At 39.1% G+C, this 23,862-nt stretch overlaps 1 protein-coding gene across 4 annotated transcripts in view; it reads right to left on the minus strand.

The window, feature by feature from the left end:
* SLC6A1 (solute carrier family 6 member 1) overlaps positions 1 to 23,862 on the minus strand; it is a 155,320-nt gene that overhangs the window by 110,717 nt on the left and 20,741 nt on the right. The window contains exon 1 of one of the 4 annotated variants that reach the window (XM_072989731.2): positions 19,641 to 19,892. The exons of 2 other annotated variants lie outside the window; for them this stretch is intronic. The gene's annotated coding sequence lies outside the window, so the exon portion shown is untranslated. Of the gene's footprint in view, positions 1 to 19,206; positions 19,443 to 19,640; positions 19,893 to 23,862 lie in introns of those variants that run through there. One more of the 4 variants, XM_020802559.3, reaches the window with a different exon arrangement.

A 23,862-nucleotide genomic window follows, 5' to 3' on the forward strand; every position in this document is an offset into this window, starting at 1 on the left:
GACTGAACAGCTGATTCCTATCCTTACTGAGGCTATGTGGTTCAAGTAGTGAGCGAATTGCTTAGCAGCAGCTACCATTTGAAGTGCTGCCTTGTGCAAGCTAAGCAAAACAGAACTTGATGGGCCCCTTCTATTTCCCAGTAAATGTGAAGAATGCTGCCTAAATTCTTTGTTCTCGTTTATTTAGGATCTTGTGGCTCCACAAGACATCTGGATGAGAAAATTTTAAGCCCTTGTGCGATGCCTCCTAATCTCTCTCCTCCCCTAATATTTCTTTGCACAAACTTTCTCTATGAAAAAGCTAGAGTCTTTTCCTCTTGAGAAGCAAAGCACACATACATACAGCATGCCCGAAAGAACTGGCTAATAGTTAAAAAGCCAGCAACCATCCACTCTGATGATTCTAATCCTTAAAAGTCCACATAACAAAGCAGCAGCCATCATTAATTTGCACAAATTGCATTGCATGTAGTAAAGTGTAATTTTATATTAAGCATTATCTGCATAGTTTTGCTTATGCTGCAGAAAAAGAATTGTTCTCCTACTCTCTTCTGCAGATTACCACAAAATACCTGCAGGGCGAGGAAAGCAATTTTGCAATTTGCACACAAGAGTGATGCAAGTGAGGACTTACATTCCTGTATTCAGCATAGTACTGATCATTGGCAAAACTCCTGCATCCAACCTGAACCCTTAAAGCAGCAGGGACCACTGACCCTAATCTCTTGCTATCCTCTCTTATTTTTCCTCTAAGAAGGCCCCTTGCATAGTTCACCTTTACAAAACTTCGACATTATCTTTTAAAATCAACATATTCGAGTCACTTCTTACTCTTTTTACAAGTCAACACACTATTCATTATTTGCTAGTTATGAGTAAAGGAGGTATGACGTCATTTTTTCCCTGCAACTTACAGTATGTTTGAGTTTATGGGTGGGTTTGAACATGTTTATGAGTAATCTGGTGAGAAAAGCCATATTATTATAAACATGCTTGAACTTGCTTATGTATTCAACTGTAGGTCACAGAGAAAATGTTACATGTCATAAAAAAAATCTCCCCTCCCCGTTATGAGTAACCTATCAGTAATGACACGAATCCATCATTTTCTCAGTTTTCCAAATATATTTTACAAAATAGAAACATTGCAAAAAGTAATCCAAACAGTCCCCAGAACAATGTTTTAAAACTAAGAAGTAAATGCTACCCTATTTCCCCGAAAATAAGACCTAACCTGAAAATAAGCCCTAGCATGATTTTTCAGGATGCTCGTAATATAAGCCCTACCCCCAAAATAAGCTCCAGTTAAATGAAACCCCGCCCTCCACCATTATGCAGCAACCAGAAGATGATATGACGGTAAGATAAAACATCCCCTAAAAATAAGCCCTAATGCGTTTTTTGGAGCAAAAATTAATATAAGACCCTGTCTTATTTTCAGGGAAAATATTATTTTCAGGGAAACATGGCACTATCTTCCTAAACATAACACATTATTTCCAAATGCTGTCCTGTGTTGCTCAAAGGTGCCCCTTTCTTGTGTATAGCCCCGATGTAACTTTAAGTAGAGTAATTTGGTTTTGGATTTAGACTTTTAGTTTTTTCTGAAAACAGAACCCTTTGCAAGGCTGCAATCTTCATTCCATAATATAAACTAAATTCAGTAAAACTGGCATGTTGCTCTTACAGTAAAAGGGAAGAAACTTTACATAGGGCCCTTAGAAAAATCTGTGCTTGTCTTCTGGAGAAAGAAATGGATGATATCTAAAGGAGAATTCTTCAGTAAACATCATTGTGAAATAAGAAAGGCAAGGATGTGGCCTTTTCTGAGGTGAAATATGGGAAAAAAATTCAGTGCATTTCTTCCTCATACCCTGTTTTAGGAACAGCAGCAACTATTCAACAATCACCTCTCATATCTGTTTCAGTCCAAGCTAAACATCAAATTATTTCCAGAAGAGAGAAGAAATTCACACAATTAAGAAATGTAAGATGTAAAAAGGGGGACGTGGTAGCACTGCGGGTAAAACCGCAGAAGCCTCTGTGCTGCAAGGTTAGAAGAGCAGCAGTAGTAAGATCAAATCCACATGACGGAGTGAGCTCCCATCGCTTGTCCCAGGTCCTGCCAACCTGGTAGTTCGAAAGCATGTAAAAATGCGAGTAGATAAATAGATACCACCTTGGTGGGAAGGTAATGGCGTTCCATGTCTAATCGCGCTGGCTACACGACCACGGAAACTGTCTTTGGACAAACACTGGCTCTATGGCTTGGAAATGGGTATGAGTATCGCACCCTAGAGTTGGACACGACTGGACTTAAATGCCCAAGGGGAACCTTTACATTTACTAAGATGTAAATACATATTTAAAAGCTTTAAGTATTATCAGCAACAACATGATGCAGCCAGACCAAGGGCACCTCATTCTACCACTCAGAACACCACCAGCCCTTAGCGGTATCTAGCTATTGTTTCGATCTTGCTTCTTAGACATCCTGGGTTGGTAAACCATAGATATACTGGTTGGAATCTTGTTGGTTTGTGTTGTAAATGAGGCCCACTGAATTAGTGGGGATTTGGTGAGTCAAGTCCTCTGTAAATTCCATTGATTCCAACGGGATCTCAACTTAATTTTAGCACAATGGGTTATTTTGAACTGTGCAAACTTCTAATGTTTCAATGAAGTTTAAGTACAGATGGCTGAAATATAGTTGATTTTGATAGTAAGCTGCACTAGAGTATGCCCATTAGAATCAACGGAGCTTATGAAGGCATTGATTCATCAAACTGCCATTGATTCAATAGGTCTACTCTAGTGCAACTTACTATCTAAAGCAGCAAAATACCAGGCATCTGCACTTAAACTCTATAGAAACACAGAAGTTTGTAAAGATCCCAATAAAAATTTTGCAACAGCTGAATAATCACTATAGATCTGACCATGAAAGGCAGACACACAAAAGTGCCATATGTTGTGTAATTATGACTGGTTGTTCCAGCTCACTTTTCAGAATCAGGCCTTTTTCTCTTAATAAAGCTATATGTATACCGATAAATGCTCTTATCAATGTGCTGTTTTTTCATATACTGATTTACACTCTACATTTCTTCTGTAGATACCACCAAAAAGAATAATAGCAACATGGAGAGCACACACATTATTAACTAAGGGAACAACACTGTCAAACACACAGAACATAAATATGGAGGAATTTTCACACAGGTTCGATACATATCTGACTTCAAATCTCTGTTGTTGTTGTTTAGTCATTAAGTTGTGTCCGACTCTTCGTGACCCCATGGACCAGAGCACGCCAGGCCCTCCTATCTTCCACTGCCTCCCGGAGGTCTGTAAATTTCATGTTGGTTGCTTCGCAGACACTGTCCAGCCATCTCATCCTTGGTCGTCCCCTTCTCCTCTTGCCGTCACACTTTCCTAACATCAAAGTCTTTTCCAAGGAGTCTTCTCTTCTCATCAGATGGCCAAAGTACTGGAGCCTCAGCTTCAGGATCTGTCCTTCCAGTGAGCACTCAGGGTTGATTTCCTTTAGAATTGATAGGTTTGTTCTCCTTGCAGTCCAGGGGACTCTCAAGAGCCTCCTCCAGCACCACAATTCAAAGGCATCAATTCTTCGGCAGTCTGCTTTCTTTATGGTCCAGCTCTCACATCCATTCAAATCTCTGAGGTGTCTCTTTTTCCATTCTCATATTGTGCTGATAGTAATTATAGACATGGACTTTTTCCTAATAAGCATTCATATAAAAAAAATAATTTGTAGTTATTTTACTCTTACCAAATCAGATGAGTGCTAGTGTAGCATACCGTCTGAATGCCCTTAATTTATAGTACCTGGCTAGAGAAAATTATTTTTCTTTCTACACATACTTTGTTTTTATTTTGCCTTAACAAAGCCTTTTTAGTTTTGTTTCTTTATCAAATAGATGCATTTGTGAGTATACATCTACATTAGTTTATTATTACAAGGTGCCCTATTTGATACCCCTCCTGAGGGGAACCCTGTGAGACAGATAGCCCTATGGATTACATCTGACTCTGAGATTATTGTTTTTATGCAATGTATGGATGAGTACAAGTATATTTTCAGGGGACACACCCATGGACTGATGAAAGAAAGGTGAGTGCATTTCCTGCCCATTAGCAGAAACATTCAATAAGCAACACTTTGCTTATGGATTTCTAGCACCAAATGACTGGACTTCAAGTTTTTTTAACTTTGCTAGAATCATGCCCATTATCTTAAGGAAAGAAAATTAGAAACTCTTATCGCAGGTCTTGCACTTATACCTCCTTTGAAAGTCTTAGAAGAACAGATAAATACAATGAATAAATACATTTAGATAGACAATTCCCAAGGTGAAGTTACAAAGCTGTATGATCTAGGTTTGTGTTGTTGGGGTTTTTGTTTGTTTGTTTGTTTTACTACATACCAGTTATTATAAACTGGCTGGAATCCAGTTGAAGATTTACACCAGCATAAGTCCATTGGCATACATTTTCAGAACGAATTGCCTCTAATTAAGAGGTCAACATAGAGATTTGGAGTTGCATGCTGAGTCACCTGAGTGGTGTTTGCATACACTAAGTTTTTGGCTAGTAGCAATTCACCACTGAGATTTATTATGTCCGTTTACTTGTGCAAGCAGATTTAAGTAAGAAAATTCTAATTTCTGACCATTAGCTAGGTATCATGATTCTCCACCAAAAATGGCACTTATCACCACCAGCAAAAGTAGAAAGCCTCTGTAAGAGGTTTTTGCTGCCTCCTGAAAGCTGAGTACAGATGGGAACTGAGCAAGATCCTTGGAATCTCATGGGGTTGCCTTCCCCCAAAATATTGAGGACAGGCACTCAATTTCTTCAATCCATTGGTACAATGGAATCTTTGCAGGGAGTGTTCTATAAGTGTGGCATCAGAGCAGTAAGGTTTGCCTAGGAAGGTGCTGGGAGATTGGCAGTGTATCAAAAGGACATTGTTTCTTTCTGCTCTTTTCTCAACGACTGTAAGTTTGAAGTGGTATCCAAATGTTCAGCTGAGGAAATTGCTTTGTGAAAGGCCTGTGAAATGTACTGTCATGTGGGATATATGGGGACTTTAAGTTTAAACTTGTTTATGCTTAAACATAGGGTAGTGTGTGAATTAATAAGGTGGTATATAAATCAAAGAAGGAAGGAAGGAAATAATTCAACAATATGAGTGTGTGTGTGTGTGTGTGTGTGTGTCTCTCTCTGTGTGTATGTTTGGGTAGCAAAAGGTAGAAAGGGAATTGGTGTTCATAGTGCATCTGAGAAAAATTGCAATATACTTTTATATGATCAGGATTAAATGAATGAAACCTCCTTTTTAGCATCATATTGATCAACCTAAGATTGCTTTCTAAAAATCCATATTTAACTCTTTATCTCATATGAACATATCTCATTTAAACACAGATTTAGTAAATAATCTGAGATTTTCATTGAATTTTTCAGTGTTGTGTGTTGCCAAGGTTCTTTCTCAGTTTAAATCAGTATATCCAGAACTCATGAACAGTAAAAAGGGGAATTGATTTGTATTATAAAGGGGAAAGCACACAAATTGCCAGCTGCCTTTAAGGAGTGTGGGTATATGGGTCAAGTCAGTTCCTTCTCAGTAGTGTTCTCTTTGGACGTCTGGGCATTTAAAAATTAGCCATAAAATCCTTGCAGAATTTTGATAATCAATAGCTTATTTTTACTATATAGATAAAAGTGATTTTTGCATATGTATGACTTGGTTTTTTTATTATGCATTGGTATCCATCATGGTCAATCTTTACTCTAGAAACACTTCATCTAGGCATTTTGCATGGATTACAGGAAAATACAAAATTTTAGAACACTGGGAACAGATCAACTGATAATTTATCAATATATATATGAGTTCAATGATCTGCTGGGTTCTCAAGTACCATAACTTCTTTTGATATAAGCACTGATTTACATATAAAGATATTTAATCAAAACAGAGACCATATTTTAAAAAATACTGAAATTATAATTTAAGCTATTTGAGCTATCTTCTAATATCTTGCTACATATGAATGAGAAGTAATTTTATTTTGTACATAACTATGTACAGTAATTTAGTCATGGCACAGATATACAGTGCAATCTTAAACATGTACGCTCATATGTAACTTCTGTGACATTCAGTGGGGCTTACTCAAAAGTAAGTGGGTATGGGACAGCAACCTTAAACAAATCTGGGAAGCAGAAGAGTGTTACTTAAGGGTTATTAATTTCGTATAAACCAGAGACGGACAATTCTGGCCCTCCAAATGTTATTGTATTTCAGTGTCCATCACATCTAGCTATCATAGCCAATGAAGACAAATAATGAGGACTGGAATCCAAATACTTTTTATTGGCCATGGAGCTTTACTCCTGATGATAATAAATAGGAGGAGGAGGATGTGCTGTCAAGTTAATTCTGACAACGGAAGATTGTCTTTGGGCAAACACTAGCTCTATAGGTTGGAAACAGAGATGAACATCGCCCCCTAGAGTCGGACGCGACTGGACAAATTGTCAAGGGGAACCTTTACCTTTCTAGGGTTTTCCAGGTAGAGAATACTCATAAGTGGTTTACTATTCCATTCTTCTGAGGGTGCCCCGGGACTGCGCAGCTGGCCCCACAGCAGGTCACACAGGCTGGCTCTACTGTTAAGATGCACAGTTAGGAATAGAACTCCCAGCCTCTGGCTCCACAGCTAGATCTCTAAACCACTGAGCAGTCCAGCCAGCTCTAAACAATTGTAATACTTTTTGAAACAAGTTTGTGTAACCAAAACTTCATCCTCAGCTTCAGTTGAGGATTAGCATATGATGACAATAGAGTGATAAATTATATGAGAGTATTCTTCAGTTAAAATCACTGAATTATATTTTTACTGCAAATGTTATTTGCACGTTCTCAAAGTTAATTTATTAAGTGCATTATAAGGAAAAGCAATGCACTGGTAATAAAAAGTCACTGTATGTTTGTGACTCCTTTAAAATACGTTCCTCAAGTCAGTTCTTACTTAACAATCAACATGAAACAGATGTGTATGACTAGCAAAAGCATTTAATTTCGTATAATTAATTTCAGATTGCAAAGCATGTAATAGGTATCTTTGAATAAACTGTGAAAGCATTTCTGCCACAATTTCTTTTAACAAGTTAATGAAAAGCACAGAAACTTTGCCAAAACAAAATTATGAGCCAACTTGAAAAGAAAAGCCGCCTAGAGTGGTCCGGCGGGCCAGATAGGCGGGGTATAAATCAAATAAATAAATAAATAAATAAATAAATAAATAAATAAATAAATAAATAAATAAATAAATAAATTTTTTACTACTTTTATTATTTATAATCTATTTAAGAAGCAATATTATAGAAACATATTGCTGAGTAATTTACATACATACACTTTATTGTTTCTGGCCATAGACCTTTGCAATGTACAGACTACTGTAGCATATAAAATCCAATTAAAGCAGGTAATTGCCATAAAACCAATAAAACCTGGTCTAAGAATATTGTCATGGCATATGATGTCAGTCCACTGTATTCAGCATTTATGTGTTGTTATGCTCCTTGACAAATCGAAACCTCATCCTTTTAGCTGACAGTGCAAATTGTGGTACAGCATATGTAATGTACAACAGTGTATCGGCAAGCAATCCAACTACTGTTTCAGTGGTGGCACAATTCAAATGAATCTGAATGATGGGTGCCAGAAATCTTTCTCTAGGATTTTTTATAGAGAGGACAAAACAGTAAGTAGTGAGTTAAATCCTCAATCTGGTTGCAGCCAAAAACACATTTTCGTTCCTCAACTGAAATTCCTTTATATCTCCCTTCGAGGTATGCTGAGGCCATCTGTCCAAATCTGAGTTCTGTAAAAGCTTTGCAAATCTTGGGAAAAGTCAGTGACTCAAAATATTTTGGTTTTGCCTGGTTCACCTGAAGTTGGGGATACCAGGTAGAAAAAATGAGACCAACAACAGCCGCCCTGTCCTGACTGGCATCAAGGTCAAAGATCCAGTTCTTAACTAGTTTAAGCTCCTAAGGGAGCTCCTAAGCTCCTAAGGGAACTTAAACTAAGGAACTTTTCCATCAGAAGATTGTAAACCTTTAATTTTTGGTGACATTGTTGTGTCCATCAACTGAACTTTAGTTGTTCTAACCAGGAGAACTTTGTCAGGGAGGAGCCTCCAAGCTGTTCAGTCTATGCCAATACCTAAAATACCTAAAATAAGCCAGATAGATTCTAGTGGCAATTGAGAACAGGCCTAACTCAGCTCTGAGATAAGCTGAGGGAATTCTTGGGGGAAGCCCCAGTATCAGCCTCATGAATTTGTTCTGCAAGATTTCCAATTTGGGCTTGGCTGTCTATCCCTATAGTTCTGTCCCACAGAGCATTTGTGCTAGAATTCTGGCAACAAACATTTTGAAAATGGAATTTATCAGCTGGCCTCTCTGCCATAAAAAAAAATCTTTTAAATTGCCCTATTGATCTGGTGCTCAATAAAATGGTGGCATTTAAACGCTGTCTCCAGGAGAGGTTCTCACAAAATTGCACACCCAAATATTTAAATGAGTCTGCCTGCTCAATAGCATGCTCTTCCAGTGACCAGTTTTGCTTAGAGGCGCTCTTTCCAAAGACCATAATCTTTGTTTTGCTGTAGTTGATTGTTAGCCGTTCCTCTTTACAGAGCTGCCCAAATTTGGACAGCATTCTTTTAAGACCAATTTTGTTCAGAGGTCATCAGAACAAAGCAATATTGAGATCTTCCTAGAGCCAATGGTTGGAGGGAAGAATGAGGGGGAAGCCATTTGAGGGATGAAGCAGTTTAAATAAAAGTTAAAGAGAAAAGGTGCTAAAATACAGCGTTGTTTCACCCCTCAACTAATGCAAACCTGTTGTGACAGAGCCCCCTGTAAGCCCACATGCACTTGCATCATGTTTTCTTTATGCAGTTGCTGTATAAGCCACAGGAGTCTCTTGTCAATGTTTGTTTTTCCCCATTTACACCATAGGCATTCTCTGTCTATCAGATCAAAGGCTGATGAAAAATCCACAAAGGCAGCATAAAGATATTTGTTTGGAGGTTTAGTAAATTTACTGATTACACTAAGCTTAGTGAAATGTACTTCTGAGTGTAAAAGTGTACTCTTGATACTTATGAAATACTTTTAAAAACACTTTTCCTGTTTACTATTTTAAAATACGTAATTCCTAGAGAAGGTAGAGCCCAGAAATTCTCAATAGTTTCTAATTTTTAAGAATTTTCACTTATTTTCACCTGTTTAATCATACTTCGATGCATTAAGATGTATTTTCAGTACCCCTGCATTTCAGAAGAAAATTTATTTTTCCCACGAAAAGAAATCAAGTGCTGTTCTTCAAATATTATTCAAAAGTAATGCCATGAATTTATTCATTAAAACTTAATTAATCAGTTTTTCAATGGTGAAATGTATTTTTACAGGAATCTCGACAAAATAACTCAGTACAACTGATTTTGAACAAGATGTATGAAATTGGATATTTTAGGGGGACATAAATATTTATAGTAAGATTTGACTGAGTAGGCTATGATGGCATTTTCAATGAAAATTATATACCCAACACATAGTGGGTTTCTTAGCAACTTAAATTGTTGAGGAACACTAAAATACATGGCTCAAAAAGATCCTGCAAGGTCAAGATACACAATGGTTTCCATTAAACGCACACAAACAGAATTTCACCTACATAAAATACGTAGGTTCTCCTTTGTCCATATGCATCCTTTCATAATATCCCAGATCTGCTCTATAGATTCTCCCTCTGAACCAGTTTTGTGGTGAAATATTGTGGAAGGATTTGTTCCACCAGTGTGGTCACTTCCACTGGTAGATGGGTACAACAGGATACAACCAGAATTCATTTTCAAAATTCATAGCTATAATATCTTAGAGCATAATTTCTTGTACAGGGCATAATGAACTACATGAACAATTTGTAATAAACAAAGAACACAGAAAATGTAATATGCTAGAACTAGATTTATTTATTTATTTATTTATTTATTTATTTATTTATTTATTTATTTATTTATTTATTTATTTATTTATTTATTTATTTATTTATTTATCTATCATTCATTCATTCATTCATTCATTCATTCATTCATTCATTCATTCATTTAACATATTCCACCCACTCTACCCAAAGGTCTCTGGGTGGCTTACAACAATTAAAATACAATAAAAAGGTAAAACAATTAAAATTGCCATGAGGACCCATAGTTGATATTATTTCAATTCCTGGAACAGGAAGGTTTTGACCTGGTCCTGAAATGTCATCAGTGTCGGTGCCAGACGAATCTCAGTCGGGAGAGCATTCCATAGTCTTGGGGCAGCTGCCGAAAAGGCCCTTTGTCTACAAGCCATCCCTCTTACCTCCTTGAGGGACGGCTCTTTCAAAAGGGCACTCTGACTCATATGGAAGGAGGCGGTCCTTCAGGTATCCAGGGCCCAAGATGTTTAGGGCATTATATGTCAAAACAAGCACTTTGAATTGGGCCCAGGCAGCAACTGGTAACCAATGTAATTTAATAAGAATCGGCTTGATATGTCCCCTAGTGGCCCCACTACTCACCAGCCACACAGCTCGATTCTGGACCAGTTGCAGTCGCTGGACCACCTTCAAAGGCAGCCCCACGTAGAGCGCATCACAATAATCTATACGAGATGTTACCAGTGCATGTGTAACTCGTCCAGGTAGGGCCATAGCTGGTACAATTTGCACAGCTGAAGGAAGGCGCCCCTGGCCACCGAGTCCACCTTGGCTTCCACTGGGGTCCAAGAGCACCCCCAGGCTGCGGGCCCTGTCCCTTAGGGGAAGTGTGACCCCATTCAGGTCAGGGAAATAGCCCTCCAGACTGTCTGGCGAGGGACCCACTAACAGCACTCCCATCTTGTCTGGATTGAGTTTCAATTTATTAACCCTCATCCAGTCCATTATCAGGTCCAGACACGGGTTCAGCACAGAAACCACCTCACCTGGATTGGTGGAAAACAAGAGGTAGAGCTGAGTGTCATCAATATATTGCTGACTCCTCAACCCAAACCTCCTGATGACCTCTCCCAGAGGTTTCATGTAGATGTTAAACAGCATGGGGGACAGTATTGAGCCCTGAGGAACCCAATGACATGAATGCCATGGCACAGAGCAACTGTCCCCCAGCACCACCCTCTGGACATGGTCAGCCAGGAAGGAGCAGAACCACTGTAAAGCAGTGCCCCCAACTCCCAACCAAGTAATAGGATGTATAATAAAAAGTAACTTACAACTAGTTCTAAACATATAAGATCTCCTACAATATAATCAGTGAAATCATCTAAATAACAATGCAGTCCTATGCATGTCTACTTAGAAATAAGCTTCACTGAATCTGATATAACTTACTCCCTGGGAAATATACTAAATAATCTTACTTCTGCAAGAGAAAAATGAATGAATATCTACATTTAATTCCAAAAGTTAATAGTTCCCTGATGCTATTAACACCATTGTTGTTTGCTATCAAGTTACAGAAAAATAAAGCAGCTCATTAACTGAATGTCAACATTTTATGTTTTAACATGTTTTACAGAAACATACTAAAACACAAAATTTATCATGCCACTAGAGTGGACCTGAATTTTATTACATTCTAAAGATCAGGGTATTCATAGAGTCCCAATGTGACTCTACCTTGGCACTAATTGTGCAGCTTGCTTCTAATTTTGGGTGGAATGTTTTATTTATCCAGACATTTTTTTTAAAAAGTCATTCAATACTCTGGGATTCCAGGTTTCATCTGAATTCAACCAACAGGACAGGAAAATAATAAATTAAGAATCAGTTAAACATTATTAATTGAGATGTAGTCTGATTTAACAATGGTAAGCAAAAAGGTTAAGTGACATACTCATCCATTTTGTTTTGACATTAAGCTTTTCCAAATATCCTGAAATCATATGTACTCCTTTGCTTGCTTTTCTGGTAGATATCTGCTTTCAAAAGGTACTGAAAACATTATAACCTATCATCTGAAAAAACTTCTAGCAACTGCAGATTTTTGTATATGTCTTCCTTGGAGTATTTAAAGGTTTACATAATATAATAAGAGTGCACCTTGTCTGTAATCATTAGATCACTACAATGCCACAAGACATTATTATCTAATCCTTTGTCTTCTTTAACATGACTGCAAGTGACCTTGTCTTTCTAAAATGAATTCTGTCACAAAAATGACTTTCTAAAATAAAAAAAACCTTGTGCTCCATGCAGTCATCTCCAGACCAAGAAATCACTTGAGAATTAATTATTATTTGTCATAGTTGTAATTATTCGTATTCTAAGCATACAAGAAAGATTGGAAATGTCACAGAGGCAAAGTTATAGGAATGCTGTTGGCATTTGTCTAAAATTCATGAAAAGTAATATTTAAATCCACTATTTGCTTTCAACATGCATTTTATAATGTGTTATGCATATCAGATACATCCCCAAAACATTCAATTTTTTTAAATTCAGTAAATTATTGGGGATGGGTGGGAATGGGAATTGTAATTTGTATTTGAAGTAGATGGTGAGTCTACATTTAAGAGCTTTCTTAGTGAAGAACTGTGGGTCTTCGAGTACATGACCTAAAAGATGTTATAGTATAAAAAGGTTAGCTGCAGAAGGATTTTAAGGTTTATTGTAAAAAGTGTGTAAAGCTTTTCAGTGCTTTAAAATCAAGGAGGCACAGGCAGCATTGCTATCCCTTGCTTGTTAAGTGTGTATTTTCTCAGATAATTGAGATACAATCATGCCGCACTTTACGATTACCCCGCATTACAACGAAACCGCATTACGATGATGCTTTTGCGATCGCTTTTGAGACCTCAAAACGATGGCCTGAATAAGCTTTTTTTCGCTTTGCAATGATTGGTTCCCTGCTTCGGGAACCGATTCTTCACAAAACGACATTTTCCTCCAGCTGATTGGCGGTTTCAAAATGGCCACCGGGTAAATAAAATGGCTCCCTGCTGTTTTCTGGGATGGATTCCTCGCAAGACAGCCACCGAAAATGGCCGCCCTATGGAGGATCTTCGTTGGACGGTGAGTTTTTAGCCCATTGGAGTTTTAATGCATTTCAATGGGTTTTTAATTTTCACATTACGACGTTTTCGTTCTACAGCAATTTCACTGGAACAAATTAATGCCGTAATGTGAGGCACCACTGTACATTACAAAATGAGCGGCCTACTCTTGTTGCATTTCTGTTCTTATATCAAGGGAGATCATCTGATAATCAATTCTGGGAAGACCAGACTTTCCATAAGGATAAATTTATCAGCCTGAAACAACATGTAGTACAATCTGACAGTGCATTCCTATAATGTCTAGTCAGCAGTAAGTACCCTCCTGTCTTCCACTGCCTCCTACATACTAAAGAATTAAATTAAACCTTTAAAATCTTGCCGATATATTTATTTTTTATTTATTTATATCCCGCCTATAAGATCCAAACAATAACAACACTTCTGAATAATTTAAAGTCCTCTAATCTTATAATCTAATCATCATCACCATCTTCACAATTAAAAAGCATTTATAAACTGTAGTCTGCTCATCAATGATATTGAAACAATAATTTAAACACAACTCTTCTTTTAGGATTACTGTTGTTTGGAAAACATGATCGTCTAAAAACATACAAATATTATACTCTATTCTGAAACCAAGCAACCTTTTGCTACCAAGTCAACTGAAAGAAGAAAAAAACATTACTAGGTGATGTTCATAATTCAGAGTGTCATTTTCTTAGCTTCTAGTTTACAGTGCTTTGGATTTGTATGCTAGGCTGTTATACTACTTCAAGGAAAAGATGTAGCCTGCTTCAACACAAGCTCCATTGAAGTGAACTGATATTTCAGAGGGGCTTAAGGTTCACAGCCTCAGAACATGTCCATACTATTCTGTGACTGTTCCAGTTTAAGGAGTCTATGGCTGACATCTAATATGTTCTCTTTGTACATATAGCATCCATGTATCATTGTAGAAATGGAATGTAAAATCATCCACACTAAAAAATTGTATGCTAAACAGAGGAATATGTGTTCCAAATCTTACGTCTTGGAAAAATCCAGTTTATCAGTTACTTCAGCTGATGCCTGTGGGAGGAGCCCTATAGTACTGCCTCCTTATAACTCTTTCTCTTATACATCCTTCCTCCCATTGGGTTTACTATATGATGTTTACAATCATTCCTAAGTCTTCATCATTTTGGTAGAAGAACCTTTGATTATCTTGTTGTGGTTGTTTTTAATACAGCAGCGGAACATGCATGAGGTATGGGAAAAAATGTAAAAAACAAACCAGGCAATCAAAGAAGTCGAATCAACCCCAGATAGTTCTTCTTGAAATAGGAAGGGAAAAAAATGGGAAGACCCTGTTCAGAAAAGAGACCTCCCACATTTGCAAGAAAATGTTTTTGTTGACTCAACACATTATTTCTGTAGTGTTTCTGTTGATGTCCTTTCTTTTCCCATTCCAGAATAATTCCAAATGTATGCCGTCGTTTCATATAGTTCCCTGAAAGGTGCTAAAAAGTGTTGTAAACTCTGAAAACTCACACAGCACTGAAGAGAAACTAACCAAACCTCCATACCATATGTCTTAATTTTCAATTTTCAGTGTGCACTGTACCACTCCTACGACACTGTCTCTAAGTGTGTTTACTTAGGAGGAAGATTTTATTTGACTTGATTCCCTAGTTTAATACTATTGCGTAAACCTTAAAAAAAGATAATATACAATTGAACTAACATCTCTTGTAATATTTTAGGCATTTATAGGTGCATTTACCAATGTTGATACAATTAGTAATTCAATATTTTCAAGACTATTTATTGGCAGATATTATATTTTGAACTATACTAGAACATGTTTAAAAAAGCAAGAGTAATTTCTAGATGTTAACCATAACCCAGTGTTATATCAAGCTAAGAAATGATGAATTGCTTCCAGTTTGTGAAAATTATTCTCTTAGAATACTTTAGTGAAATATTTTAAAATACTAGGCTTAAAGCAGAAACATACATTTTCAGTTCACAATATTCTCTTTGAATCAAATCATACATGTGAAAAGCATAGCACTATCCACAGACCACTGCATCTTATCTTCTTAAATGTAAGAATGTATATTTTTATTTACACACTGTATTCAGTCTTCTCCTTGAAACACAGCCCTACAGGACAGGTTGTCCCTTGAAGGAAAAAGGAATTTTAAGAAGATGGGGCATATATTTCAGAACCCATTATTGTCCTATTTTGATGATCAATGAAGTGGAAGAATGTGATGACATCATCTTCTTTGAGATTAGTAATTCATTGCTTCTAGCTATCAAAAGTCAACAAATAAGAAAAGAAGAATGCGGTGGCGAAAAGGTCATGCTCTAATTAATGTTATGATAGATTTATTTCAGCCTCTCTTCCTAGTAGTTGAAGGACAAATCATTCTCTGATTCAATATGTTATATGAGATCTTCTTCCAGCTTAAATCACTAATCCTTGGTTTGTTTATTTTTTCAAAGACAATGGATGCAAAGAGCAATATATTTATTTGTACATATGTCAGCATCTAAAATGTTTGGCTATACAGTAATTCTATGTACAGTATATATTTAAAATCTCATTGAATTCAATAAGATTTAAGCATCCCAATTTACCCCAAATCATATCTCTCTTCACACATGTTCTATCCTAGAAATACGTTAATTTGCCACAGATAAGATGTACTCAAAATTCAGCATTTTAATGTCCCTAAGATTTCAGTAAGGAAAACATATGTACTACTTAAATCTCAATTACTGAAATCAGTAGAATTACTATAAAATGAATTCAGTTAACTTTCATTTAAAAAATAATCTAGGATATATTTACCATAAACATCTCAAAAATTCACAGATGTCATTTTTAAGACATTCGGTAAAAATTTCATCTCATCTCATCTAAATCATCATTGGTGAAGAAAATATTAAGTCAAATTTAATTGAACTTCAAATTTAATTTAATTTCTATTTAAAATTTAAATTGAATTTTTGAAAATATATGTGAACAAAAGTCTCTTTAATCCTCAGAAGCTTTGTTTTGTTGATAAAACAGTATACCTATATTACATCTTCTATAAATTGTCCATTATTTCACATATTGAGTGCATGTTGTACATGCCTACTCAATGTAAATGTCCCATTGAGTTCAATGGGGCTAACTAGAAATAAATTGAGCATAGAAAGTATCACTTTTAACTGGTGTAACCTATTTTAATTAGACATTAAATACAAAGCTAAAATGCAATTTCTGTTCAACATAAAATGCCACCCACAATCATCTCTCTCTCTCTCTCTCTCTCTCTCTCTCTCTCTCTCTCTCTCTCTCTCTCTCTCTCTCTCTCTCTCTCTCTATATATATATATATATATATATACTGTGTATATATATATATATATATATACACTGTATGTATATATATATGTATGTATGTGTATGTGTGTGTGTGTGTGTGTGTGTGTGTGTGTGTGTGTGTGTATATATATATATATGTATATATATATATATGTATGTATGTATGTATGTATGTATGTATGTATGTATGTATGTATGTATGTATGTATGTATGTATGTATGTATGTATGTATGTATGTATGTATGTATGTATGTATGTATGTCCGTGAAGTTTTCTTGTTCTTGTGAAATCCTATTTGAGCATTTTCATTTATTTTGAAACAATAGTGACATCAATTTAAAAAAAAAAAAAAACAGTGCGTCATGGTTGAACAAGGCATGCACTGTTCTGTTTGCTATTGTAATGTGTCATCCACTGCTGTTCAGTTGTAATTTCTGAAACATCACATGAAATGTTTAACATTCCCAACACTCCGCATAAGAAGGAGTATTTAAACCATTAATAATCACATTGCTGCTGATGTTTCATCTCTTTTCTTTGTACCAAATTCAAAAATCAGTGATAACATGAATGAAAATTATGACAAGAAGGTTTCTGAATCAATATAAGAATTTTAGAATCATTTATTGATCATTCATTATTCATTTAGATTCACTGAAATCTCTTTTGCATATATTTATAGTATAAATGTAATATTTCACATTAATATTGACTTTTTGCTAATGCAGCATGACTATCTACTTCAAGAGAACAGAATGCTACTAAGCTCAAAAAAGAGGTGTTTTTAAAGCCTTGTTTACATGCAATGCTATCTTCTGCATATTTACTCAGACGTAAGTGCCACTTAGTTCGATAAAGCTTAGTCTGAAATCACCCCCCTAAAAGTGCAGCAAATATGAGTTGGGGGAACTGAGAAGAACTCAGTATATCAGCTTGGCTGGGAGTCTTACATGGATGTAATTATATTCATAGTTAATTTCTGCAACCCAACACTCTACAGGTACATTCAGGTTAGGCTAGAGTTCAATTCCTTAAAGAATCCTGCCTCAGGGGAAAAGTGGGTAGCAGGAATGAGTCTGGCTGTGTTAGGCAAATGCTTGTTCAGTGACCTTCATTACCAAAGCTCTTTGCTTTCAGGAGCATCTCAGGCATTGTGTGTCACTGTTGATATCATTGTGCATGAAGAGTGCAAACGGGAGAGAACAGGAAGAGACCAACAATCAGCACAGAAAAGAGGCAAAGCTTTGCATATGGCTGATAACGCAACTATCTTCCCAACATGTGTCTGATACTAAGCAAACCATCAATGGCAAACAGTTGTCGTTCATGCAGCAACAGGCATCTCCTAGTCATAAATTCTGGTCTTATTTAAATAAGGAACTTTCCTTACAAATGTCACTTCATGTCCCAGAGCTGGGTGTTTTAGTTGTTTATATTATTATTATTATTATTATTATTATTATTATTATTATTATTATTATTATTATTATTATTATTATTATTATTATTATTATTATTATTATTATTATTGCTGACTTAGGGTATCAGCACTTGCTACTCCCCCTTCTCCAATGCTACACAATTGTCTTGTATCGAAGAAATCTTTCTTTATGATCAAACTCTACAAAAACCTTTTCGTGTGATCACATTGTACAAAAAGTGGACGTTTCTGAGGATCATATTAAAGTCGCCGTTCACAGTAAAAGAGTGTAAATCAGAGTTATTTGTTTTCTGAAAGCCCGACGAGGAGTTCGTTGTGACTTCCAACCTCCAAAATACCTAATGATGCTGCTCAAGAGTGACGAATATTTCCCACGATGTAGGTTCTTGGCCCCTATTTTAATGTATGGCAGCAAGGACCGTATCTCAAGCGATGGCAAGGGCCCTTACACACCAAAACAGGGTGCAAAGTACCTGTGCAGGGCAGGTAAATTCCACAGGTAGAAATGACTGCCAGCAGGGAAACCTGTGCACACCGGAAAAAACCCGCGCCTCTGTCTTGACAATGGTGTAAACAGCGGGGAACGACCCTGTCCAAGGCACCAGGCGCCAAGGATGGAAACAAGACAACCCATCATCGCCTTCTGAGGTCTCCAACACACACACACCTTCCTGCTGGAAAACCGAGCAAGCAAACAGGTAGCGGGCACTTCGGGCTGTCACCGGCAAAAAAAGGGACGTGACAGAAGTAGTTAAACGGGGGGGGGGGAGTGAGTGAGGGTCGCAATTCGAAACAAGGAGCTGGTAAAGAACGACTATTTCCAAAGAAAGAGACCAAGGTCGGGAGCAGGAGGGCCGGATTTCCGAGCAGGAGCGCCATGGGGAGCCCTGCGGGCCAAGGGAGAAGGGTGCCCTCTCACCACATGCTGACCCCCGACACCCCCTCACCACCCTCGGGCAAGCCTCCCCCTCCCTTCCCTCCCCTCCCCCTCTATTCCTCAAACCCACCGCCCCATCATTAGACCCGCTCCAGGTCCCCATTCCCGCTCTTGCCCACAGCACCTCAGAGGACCTTTTTGCCTTCTGCCTTTCCGGACCTCCCCCGGCGCCCATTCCTCCTCTTCCTTCACCTCCTCCCCCTCCTCGCCCCGCCGGCGGTCGTGCAAGCTCTTCCTTGGACCTCTGGCTCTCTCCCTCTTCTGCCCCCCGCACTTCTGCCCCTTCCCGCCAGCCTTCCGCTCCAGCGCCCGACCGACCTGCTGCCGCTGCCGCTGCCGCCGCTGGAGCCGAGGGGACGCGCTCGCTGCCTCCTTCCTCCACACGCGCGCTCCGTCCGAGCCAGCCCACGCCGCTGCCGCCGCTCTCCCCGCGCGATCTTAATGCTCATTTAAAGCTCGGCGCCCGCTGCTCAGTGGCTGCTCCGCTCGCTGCTGAAAGAGTCCCGGCTCGCTGGCTGGCTCGCTCGCTCGCTCCCCTCAGCCGCGCCAACACAAAGGCGCTCGCGCGCGAGAGAGAGCCCGCTCGGAGGAGAGGCAGGAGCCCCCGCCAAAAAAGCAGCTCCGCCCCTGCCACAGCTGAGACCCACACCTGCCCGGTGGCTCCGCCAGTGCCCCACGCAGCCTCCCCTGAAGCACTCCCAGCCCGCCCCACACCGAAGGGACCTCGCCGTTACATGACGTGAAACACGTACAGTATTTGAGGAAAAGGGGGCTCAGCGCGGCCAATTCTATTTTGAAGGAAAAGCACCCGACTGGGTGCAGAGAGGGGGTGCGCAACAGTACAAGAGCAGCCGTTCCTCCTCTCCGCTGCCCTTGGAGTAAAGGTTAAAGAAGGAGGGCAGAAGAGCTCCTCCGTCCGTGAGCCCACCCACCCACCGCCGGCCCTCCCTCCCCTCAACCCGTCTTCTCACGACAAGTTGTCCCACTTCTGAGTGTGGGGAGGGAAGGCGGTTTGCCAGAGGAAGGCAATGGCTCTTCTTATTTCACTCCTCTCGTTCACCCTCCCTGGGCACCAATCATTGGCAAGGAGGGAATGGCACACAGGACAGACACACAAGGAAGGAGAGGAAGAGAGAAAGTTGCTGGGCAGCCCGGCAGAGAAGGTTGAATTGAGTCCCCCTCCCCGCCCGCCTCCTCCGCCCTTGCTGTTTCCTCTCACAAAACCCTCTACAGGTCCATGGCAAGCATCCCCACCAAATCCACAGTTGGACAATGCCTTTATCCCGAGCAGCAGAAGTGTCGTGGGAATGTGCCGGCATTTGAGTTCACCCAAACTCTTCATTCAGTGAGGTGGTACCCAAAATGCAGGACATGATAGGAGGCTGGCATGGCTGCGGAGACTAGGGCCCAACCAGGCAAGTCCTCCACAGGAGGGAAAGAAAGAGAGAGAGAGAGAGAGGGTGGACAATAGAGCACGGAGAAATGACAGCTCTACCTCCAAAGAATGACCACTTTTTCCTTCTTTTTCCAGTGAGAAAAGGTGCCAGAGCAGATGCAGGCTGAGTGTGCAGAAAGCTACCACATTATTAATTTATTAATTATTAATGTATTCATTTTTTTATTGTGTTTTAATATTGTTGCTCATACTGTTGTTAGCCACCCAAAGTGGCCTGGTTGACAGATGGTGCGGGATACAAATTCAATAAACAAACAAACAGACAAATAATTTAAGCCTTTCCTTGCTCTTGATGGTCCTATTCATCCATCCTGCAGAGAGACTGAATATACAAACAGGTAGATTGCAAGTGCACAATCCATGGCTGCCACCAGCGACCAAGGCGAGACCAGTCCTTGCTGCTGAGAAGCAGGACCCACTGCGTGGAGGGAATGTGTACTTGCTGCTTCCTCTCTCTCAGCCCCCACTCCCAAACTCTGGGCTGTGTGGATGGCCTCACTGGATGACATCCTCCCTGCTGTCCCACAGCAGGGAAGATTTGATTCAGTGGGGCTGTACTGCCCAGGGAAGGAATGCCGATGAATAAAGGGCAAAATGCAACAGCTGCTCCTTCCATGTACTGAAATGCTTTCTATTGAACTGCGCAGAGGATAAGTGAGTAGGCAGCAGTAGGAGCTGATGTTAAGGGTGTTGTGAATGTTTGCCTAAGTGCTGAACCTATATTGAGCAGAGGGTTCAGCACTCTGGATGGTTCCTCTTATAGGAAGGGGTGCTGATAAGTATTGAACATTTCCCAGAAAAAAATTGAGTTAGGAAGCTGTAACTGCCACACTATTCTACATATTCTCCCAGGAAGTCAATGCACTTGTGACACCTGTCCTGCAGCTTCTTAAGTCTCTGCAAATAAAATTCTTCCGACTGCTGGTGCAACCACTCATTTGCAGCATTAGTTCCCTCCAGAACACTCCCAAATCGTCGTCTTTAGGTGTTTTTTCATTTTAGGGAACAGATAATAGTCAGAAGGCACCAGGTCGGGAGAATAGGGTGGATGGGGCATCACTTGAAAGCCTAAGGAGGTCAGTTCTGGCATTGTTTCACCTGCAGTGTGTGATGAGGCATTGTCATGCAAAAGAATGACACCTTTGGAGAGTTTTCCTCAACCTTCTTCCTTGATGTTTTGCCTCAACTTTGTCAATAAAGCACATTAATATTTTGAAATAGCCAGTTTTAAAATCGACAACCAGCAGTTTAACTGCTGCATATGAAGGGCCACTGTCACCCATAGTTTGTGACATTTCATCATGGATCTGCTTTTCAACTTTCCTTTGGAGAAACAGGAACTTGATTATGGCCCTGTGCTCTTCCACGTTAAACTTTTCTGGAAGTGCTGTCATGTTCACTTTGAACCTGAACATGAAAGATAAGTTAAAATCATAAGTAGTTGATTTTTGCAGCATTGAATACAGACAAATTGGCCAATACACCCTGCAATTTATAGCTTCCTAGCTCATTTTTTCCTGGGCAAGGCTCAAATGTATCAGCACCCCCTCATATACAAACAAAAACTCTAGAGTGGATTCACATTATCCCTGAAGTAGAGGAGCAGCCGCTTTCTACTTTTTCTTGCATGTTTTCACATTCACTTCAGAAGCATATGAATCCAAGTAGAGGCATGGTTGGGGCATATTTCAGAGGATATTCTGTCTCCTGAAGGGAGAGCCAGAGGTCTTTCCTCTTTTCAAGCCTTTGCTGCAGAGCAAGGAAATAGGACAGATTGCTATTGTCTGATTGTGTCTCTTCACTGAACTAGGTGTTTCCCCTTTAAAATAGAAGTTCCAGTGTTAAGCCTCCTTCTCAAATATGTGTCTGATTGGAGCCTACATCCTGCCTAAAGGCAAGTGGTTACACTAGCAGTAGTAATTGCTCTACCCTTACTTCTGCTAACCCTTAGTTAGAATGTGACTACATAGTAAAATACTGCAAGATTTGCCCCATTTTATAAAACAAATGAATTCAAAGTATTTTACTGACTGCATGACACAAGGGGCTGGTTTGAATTGGTACAGCCCCTTTTCCTCCCAAAGCAGGTTTTATTTGTGTGATAACAATGTAAAGCTGAATTGGAACAATTCAATTTGATTCTAAGCATGTATTACATTTGAAATAGCAATCAGTGCTCAAACAGGGGCTGCAAATTGATTTGGGAGTTCACTATTTATGCTGGATGCAATGTGAGTTGCATTCCAGCCCACAGATCCCCTTCTTTCCTCTGGTCCCACCTTTGCTGATCCTTCCTTCCTCTGGTCCCATCTCTGCTCATCCATTTATGGTTCACTGCTCATCCTTGTATGGTTTGCTGTGGAAAGGTACTTAACAGTCAGAGTATTGTCAAATATTGTATTTCACTGTTGTAAGTAGCATTGGGTCCTTTTCAAGAAGAAAGGCAGGGTAAAAATATTTTAAATGAAATAAATAGCAATAAATATATAAAATAAATAAATAAATTTATAAATAAATATTTGTTGATGTTCTTATAAATTCAACAAGTCAATCAAAAACCAAATCAGTGATTACAAGTGACATCATAAAAATCACCAGTGTTAGAAAAACAGAACAACATGTTATCAAGTCAATTCTGACTTATGGCAACCCTCCCCAGGGTTTTCTAATAAACAATTCATGACTCCTTTCCATTGGGGGTACTCTGTGACTGTGCTGCTTGCCCCAAGCTATACAGGCTGCTGCTTCTTCTGGGAAGTGCAGCAGAAAATGGAACTTCCAACCTCTGGCTCTGCAGCCAGATACCTAACTCACTGAGCTATACAGCCAACAGAAAAAGACAAACCAGAACATACAACTTCATGGGTCTCTCCTGTTACGTTGGTGTAGTTCTGCCAGTGTAAACAGGATCTGCATCCCAGAAATAATTATTTTGAATTATTTGAAAACCTCCTGTCCCCCAGTTTCAGGTTCTGTCTGTCTTTTGCCCTGAGGAAGCCCTTGGGAGCTTCAAGACTTGAGGAGAGAGCTTTTAATCATCAAAAATCACTGTATCACTGCTGCTGGGATTGGGAACACCAGCATGAATCCAGCAGAGATTTTTTTTAAAAAAGCTATTAAGGGCTTTCCCGCAATCCTGAGTCTCCCAAAGGCTTTCTTGAGGCAAAAGGGAGCCCCAGGAAGCCACAGAACCTGAAAGGTGTTGATAGGAATAAGACGCTTTTGATTCGTTCAAATTGATTCCTTCTGGCACCAGATCTGGTTCACACCAGTATAACTATGCCACCAGTATTTAGTCAACTGACTGCACTGTGAAGATGTGCTACTTTTCCTGTGGGTCAGAATTCTATTGGACATTTTTGCTGATGTAAGTGTAACCCTATAAATTGTGACAGTTAATAGTCATTAATTAATGAGTTGCTACCCATATTACGTACTAGCCACAGTGCCAAGTTTAAGACAAGTTCATTCTGCTCCAAATCTTGAGGCAGGTTGCATTTCACAGCAAAGTATAAGAG

This window comes from Pogona vitticeps, chromosome 2, assembly GCF_051106095.1.
Source record: "Pogona vitticeps strain Pit_001003342236 chromosome 2, PviZW2.1, whole genome shotgun sequence".
In the NCBI taxonomy this organism is placed as follows: Eukaryota; Metazoa; Chordata; class Lepidosauria; order Squamata; family Agamidae; genus Pogona; species Pogona vitticeps.